Source organism: Tupaia chinensis, unplaced genomic scaffold (genome assembly GCF_000334495.1).
Source record: "Tupaia chinensis unplaced genomic scaffold, TupChi_1.0 Scaffold000034_1, whole genome shotgun sequence".
In the NCBI taxonomy this organism is placed as follows: Eukaryota; Metazoa; Chordata; class Mammalia; order Scandentia; family Tupaiidae; genus Tupaia; species Tupaia belangeri.
The window spans coordinates 92524-99563 of record NW_006159464.1 but is presented as its reverse complement, the minus strand read 5'-3'; positions in this window follow the sequence as shown (position 1 = coordinate 99563).

Here is a 7040-nt window from a genome sequence, read left to right as displayed (position 1 = left end):
CATATTCATTCTATGGAGCCTCCATTAATCTCATTCCCAAAACAGATTAGGATACAACAACAAGAAAAGCTTCAGACCTATATTTCTGATGAATATAGATGCAAAAATTCTGAACAAGATACTTGGAAACCGTATTCAACAGCATATAAATAAAGTCATTAGTCACAACCTGGTAGGCTTTATTCCAGTGATACAAGGGTAGTTTAATATATGAAAAACCATAAATATAATACACATTAACAGAAAGAAAGATAAAATAACATGATTATTGCAATCCATCCAGAAAAAGCATTTAACAAAATATAGCATTCTTTCATGATTAAGACTTAGTAAAATCTACAAAGAAGGATTTTTCTCAGCATAATAAAATCCATATATAAAAAAACATATAGGTAACATTATACCAAATGGGGAAAAGAATTATTTTTCACTAAAAACTGTTATAAGACAAGGCTGTCCACTCTCTCCACCCCTATTCAATATAGTACTGGAAGTTCTAGCTAATGTTCAGACAAGAGAATCTAATAAAATGCATTCAAATAGAGAAAGAGTTGAAATTATCTGTTTGAAGATGATATGATTGTATACATAAAGACCCAATAGTATATATATACACACACACACACACACACACACACAAACTTTTCAAAGTAATAAATGCATACAGTAAAGTAGCAGGATAAAAATTAACTTAAAAAATCTATAGTATTTCTATATACAAACATCAAGCAGATAGAGGCAGAACTGAAGAAAGTAATCCCATTTACCATAGCCACAAAAACTATAAGATACCTAGGAATAAAACTAACCAAGTAAGTCAAGGACCTCTAAGTGGGAAACAATGAAAATATTTTGAAAAGAAAAATTGAAAAGGACACAAAACTGTGGAAGGATATCTCATGTCCCCAGATTGGGAGAATTAACATAATCAAAATGGCAAACCTACCCAAATTTATCTATGTATTTAATGAAATCACTATAAATGATGAGAGTCATTCCTCGCAGATCTAGAAAAGGCAATTATCAAATTTGTTTGAAGTCATAAAAGACCTTGTATTATCAAAAGCATCCTGGCAAGTCTAGGCATCTCCCCTGGACTTAGTTCAATCTAAGAGGAAGCAAAAAGAAACAGACAAAGAGAAAGAGTAGCAATGGACAAAGGTGGCTTGAGTCTAAGCAGCCCAAGCAACCTGCACTGCCCAGGCAAGCTGAGCTCTTTTATTTATAGGGCAAAGCAACACTACCATAGTGTATTTTGTGACATTCCATAGCTAAGTTGATACTTTGAAGACAAATCTATAAAGGGTTTAGACATACTGAGCCAGGCTTATCTCCTGGTTACATCCATATCAAAGAGAAATCCCTATAAATTTATCTAGTGAAGAGAGCCTAGCTGCAGGAGTGGAGAGGATACTTTCTTGCAAACATCAAAGGGGTGTTGATAAGGGTATAGAATCTTACAGAGCCAGAGCAGGAGTTCAAGGTTGCTAATTGGGGGTCAGGATGTTTCCTGAATTCCATCAGATGTAACTGTTGGAAGGCCCCTGTAAAATTCTACTCTATGCTCTGCCTGTGCTAAGGGACAAGGAAAGGACAAGCTGTAAGGTTATCTTATAGCTAAAAGGGACAGTGATGTTTGCTCAGAGCATGTCCCCTCATCCTCAAAGCTTCTCTCTGAACATGTCCCTGCATACGAGAAGAGTGGAGTGGGTGATATCTCACTTCCTGACTCCAAAATATATTACAAAGCTATAATAATCAAAACAGCAGGGAATTGGCACAAAAACAGACCCACGAATCTTTGGAACAGGGTAGAGACTCCAGAGATAACAGTAATTAGTATGAATCAACAACCCTCAGAAAGGGTGAGAATTGTTGTTAACTATGTATCAGATAAGGGGACTGATAACCAGAATACAAAGGGAACTGAAGAGGCTTACCCTGAAGAAAAATGATTAACCCAATTAAAAGCTGGGAAATTGAGCTGAATAAACAACTCTCTAAGCAAGACATATGAACATCCAAAAAGCATATGAAAGCATAATCAGCGTTCCTCATCATAAGGGAGATGAAGATCAAAACCATCATGAGATACCCCAGTCTCACCCCAGTCAGAAAGGCAAAGGTTAAAAGAACAGAAAATGATAAGTGATGGCAGAGATGTGGTGAAAGGGAAACACTCCTACATTGGTGGTGAGAATATAAATTGTTCCAGCCACTGTGGAGAACAATATAGAGATTCCTTAAAAACTTCAAATAGAACTATCATATGACTCAGCAATTCCACTCCTGGGTATCTACTCAAAGGACAGGAGAATGCTCAGTTGGAAAACTGCTTGCACATCTATATTCATTGCAGACTTATTCACGATTGCTAATACATGGAACCAACCCAAATGCTCACAAACAGATGAATGGACTGAAAAAATGTAGTGGATAAATTCCATGAAATATTATTCAGTCATAAAAAAACAAGACCATGGCATTTGGTAAATAGTGGACAAATATGAAAATTTTATTACTGAGCAAGTCAGACTATAAAACAGATACATTTTATGTCTCCACTTAATATGTACAGAGTATCTACACTCTATGGTAGAGACTGAAAGACTATAGGACATAAAAACATTGAGAATTGCTAATGGACACTGGAGACAAACTGGAAGAAGAGTGGGAACGGGAAAATGCAGGAAGGGAAATTTGGAAAAAGTGGAGATGTAAGGCATTTGTGGAAGACAGATATTTTTTGCCACTTGTTGATGTGTATAGTATTCTCAACTTGCCTGCAGTGTAGCATATATCATGTTTGGTAAAATCTATTTACAATCTAAATGATCTCTAGTGATCGAATGCATAAATAATAATAAATAGTAATAATTTTTTAAAAAGAAAAAATAAAAAAGTGTTTTTTTACAGATGTTTAATAACATGTTTAGTGTATGTTTGTCAGGTCCAGTTGGTCTATAGAATTATTAAAGTCTCCTTTTTAAAAAAATGCATCATGACCAATAGAATATATTCAGTAGTAAAGATAACTAAATAAGTGAGCATAAAAGCCAGTAGTATGGCATATTTTTTGTTTGTTTGTTTGTTTCTTCGTTTTGTTTTGTTTTGTTTTAGTACCATTTTTTACTGAAATCTTACAAATTCCTTAAATTAAGTAAACCCAGTTATATGACTAGATTAGGGACCAGCAGTTAGCGTAATGGCTATGTCGCTGAACTCCCATGTAGTTGACCATGGTTCAAGTTCCGGACTCGGTGGCTTAAACTCACGCTGGACACATGTGCATGCGTGCCCAATATCCCGAGAGGAAAATGGAGGAAAAGGGATTGCGGCATGGCCATCCCTCCTGTGGGGTGATTTATTGCTTTTTATCTTTCTGTCTCTCTCTGTCTTTCTGGTGAGTGCACATGCCCTATAGCAAAAACCTCTCAAAAAAAAAAAAATGACTAGACTAACATACAGGGTATTCATGCTAGAAATTTGTATTTTTATTGTAAATATATATAATGATTGAATGAAAAAAATAAGAAAAAATGTATTAATTTTTGTGTGTGTGTGATCTATACATGCTTGAATTTGCAGGAATTAATGACCTGTGTTATTATTGCAATATTGCAATTTTCTCTCTTTAGTTCTGATAGTATTTGCTTTACATCTTTAAGTGGTTCAATGATGAGCACATATATATTTACATTTGTTATATTCTCTTCATAAATTGATATATTATAAATATATACATTTTCTTGTCTCATTTTATAGTTTTTATCTGAAAGTCTACTTTTTCTCATATGACTACATGTACCCTACATTAGTTACTATTTTCCATTTTCTTATTTTTTAATTTTTTATTATTATCATAAACTTGTTAATATTACATTGAATCACATATACCTTTACACTGTATTGCATTTATTTTTCCAGAAGGAATACTATGGATATCAGTCAATACAAAGACATTAAAATTCCCACAATCATCATCCAATAGCTTTTCATTTTTTCCCCAGATTATTATTATTCCAATTACTTTTTAAACATTCAATCACTATTTATCATTTTGCTTGTAAAAAGACTTTACCCAACATGAAATACTTCTCAAACTTGTCCAGTTGAGAATACTATGCACATCATCAACAGGTAATAAACCATATCTGAATCCCACTGATGTCATGCCTCTCTATTCTCTTGCTATCTTTCTCCATACTCTTCCCTTTTCCTGCCATGTTACACACTGTCTTATCATCGCTAACTATTTTCACTGCTTTTATGCCCTCCAATATTTCAATCTCTACAATAAAGTGTGGATAGTCAATATATATTAAGTGGATACATACAATATCTTTCTTTCATATCCTGGCTTACTTCACTCAGCAATTGATCTTCCATATCAGACCACTTTCTATCAAATGCCAGGGTCTTTTTGTTTTTTATGGCTGAGGAGTATTCCAAAGAGTCTATGTGCCACAACTTTTAAATCCATTCATCAGTTTGTGGACATTTGGGTTGGTTCCATGTCTTAGTGATCATAAATAAGGCTGCAATAAACATTGATGTGCAAGTGCTTTTCTGAGTGACCGTTCTCCTGTCCTTTGGGTAGATACCCAGAAGTGGAATTGCTGGTAGTTCTATTAGAAAATTTTTGAGGAACCTCCATTTTGTTCTCTACACTGGCTAAACCAGTTTACATTTCCATCACCAACAGTGTAGGAGAATTCCCTTTGACCACATCACCACCAACACTTACCACTTTAAATATTTTTAATCTTTGCCATTCTGACAGGGGTTAGGTGGCATCTCGTTGTGATTTTAATATGCATCTCATTTACGATGAGGGATGTTGAACATTTCCTCATATGCTTTTTGGCTATTCATATGTCTTCCTTAGAGAGATTTTTGTTCAGCTCATTTCCCCATTTTTAATTTGCTTAATCTTTTTTTTTTCACGTAAGGCACTTAAGTTCCCTATGTATGCTGGTTTTCAGTCCCTTATCTGAGGCATATTTTACAAAAATATTCTCCCATTCCAAGGGTTGTTGATTTACACTTGCTACTGTGTCCTTTGCTGTGTAGAAATTTCTTAGTCTGATATAGTTCCACTTGTCTATTTTAGGTATTATTACATGTGCTTTGGGAGTCTTATTTAAGAAGTCTTTGTCTACTCCAATGTCTCCCAGAGTTTTTCCAGCATTTTCCACCTGTAGTTTTATAACTTGAGGTCTTAGTTTCAAATCTTTGATTCATTTTGAGTTGATTTTTGTTAATGGTGAAAGATGGGAGTTCAGTTTCATCTTTCAGCAGGTGAATACCCAGCTTTTCCATCACCATTTACTAAAGAGGTTTTCCTTTTCCCACTGAATTGACTGGTATACATTGTCAAAAATCAGTTGGCTGTAAGCTTTGGGGGTTATGTCTGGGGTCTCTATTCTATTCCATTGGTCCACATGTCTGTTTTTGTGCCAATAACATGTTGTTTTGATTATCACAGCTTTATAGTATATCTTGGGATCAGGGAGCAATAAGCCGCCCACTCTACTCTTGCAAAGGATTGCATTGGCAATGCGAGGTCTTTTATGATTCCAGAAAAATTCTGATTGTCTTTTCTAGATCTGTGAAGAATATTTCTGGTATTCTGACTGGAATTACATTAAATATGTAGATTAATTTGGGTAGAATTGCCATTTTGATTATGTTAATTCTTCCAATTCAGAAACATTAGAGGTCCTTCCACATTTTTATGTCACTTTCAATATATATATTTTAAAGATTTTCATAGTTTTCTTTATACAGGTCTTTGACTTCCTTGGTTAGGTTTCTCAGGGATCTCATACATTTTGTGGCTAGGATGAAAGGAAGTCCTTTCTTCAGCTGTGCTTCATTTTGAATGCTATAGATTTTTGTATGTTGATTTTTCATCCTGCCACTTTACTGTATTGACTTATTATTTTGAGAAGTTCTTTCATTGAGTCCTTTGGGTTTTTTAAGTATACCATCATTTCATCTGTAAATAAAGATATTATTTGTCTATTTGGATACAAAATATCATTAGAGGATACTATGAGTGACTATATGCTAACAAATAAGATAACTTGGAAGTAATGAACAAATTCCTGAATTAATATAATCTACCAAGATTGAATCAGGAAGACGTAGAGAACCTGAATAGACCTATAACAAGCCAGGAGATTGAATCAGTAATAAATAACCTCCCAGCAAAGAAAATCCAAAGTCCAAATGGCTTCCTTTCTGAATTCTACAAAAACTTTAAGGAAGAGTTAATTCATGACCTACTCAAATTACTTCTAAAGATTCAAAAGGAACGACAGCTTCCAAATTCATTTTATGAAGCCTCCATTATGCTCATTCCCAAAACAGATAAGGACATGACAAAATAGGAAAATTACAGACCAATGTAGTTGATGGATATAGATGAAAAAATTATCAACGAGATACTCACAAATAGTATCCAACAACATGTGACAAAGAATATGCGTCACAATCAGGTAGACTTTAATACCAGGGATGCAAGGGTGGCTCAATGTATATAAGACCATAAATGTAATGCACCATATTAACAGAAAGATAAAATTGTATGATCATTTCAATTGATGCATAGAAAGCATTTGATAAAATACAACATCTTTTCATAATTAAGACCCTCAGTAAGATTGGTATAGAAGTGCCATTTCTCAACACAATAAGAGCCGTATATGTAAAACCTACAGTTAACATTATACTAAAATGTGATACTAGGCAAGGCTACACACGTTTTCCATTTTTTTTTTAATATAGTTCTGGAAGTCTCAGCTAATCCAATCAGAAAAGAGAACAATGTAAGAAGCATTCAAATAGACAAATAATTTGTTCATCTCCTCCAAGTTATCTTCTTTGTTGGCATATAGTCGCTCATAATATTCTCTAATGATATTTTGTATTTCTACTGTGTCTGTTGTAATGTTGCCTATTTCTTGACATATTTTATTTATGTGTTTCTTTCTTTCTTCTTCTTGATCAGTCTAGCCAATAGTGTGTTGATCTTT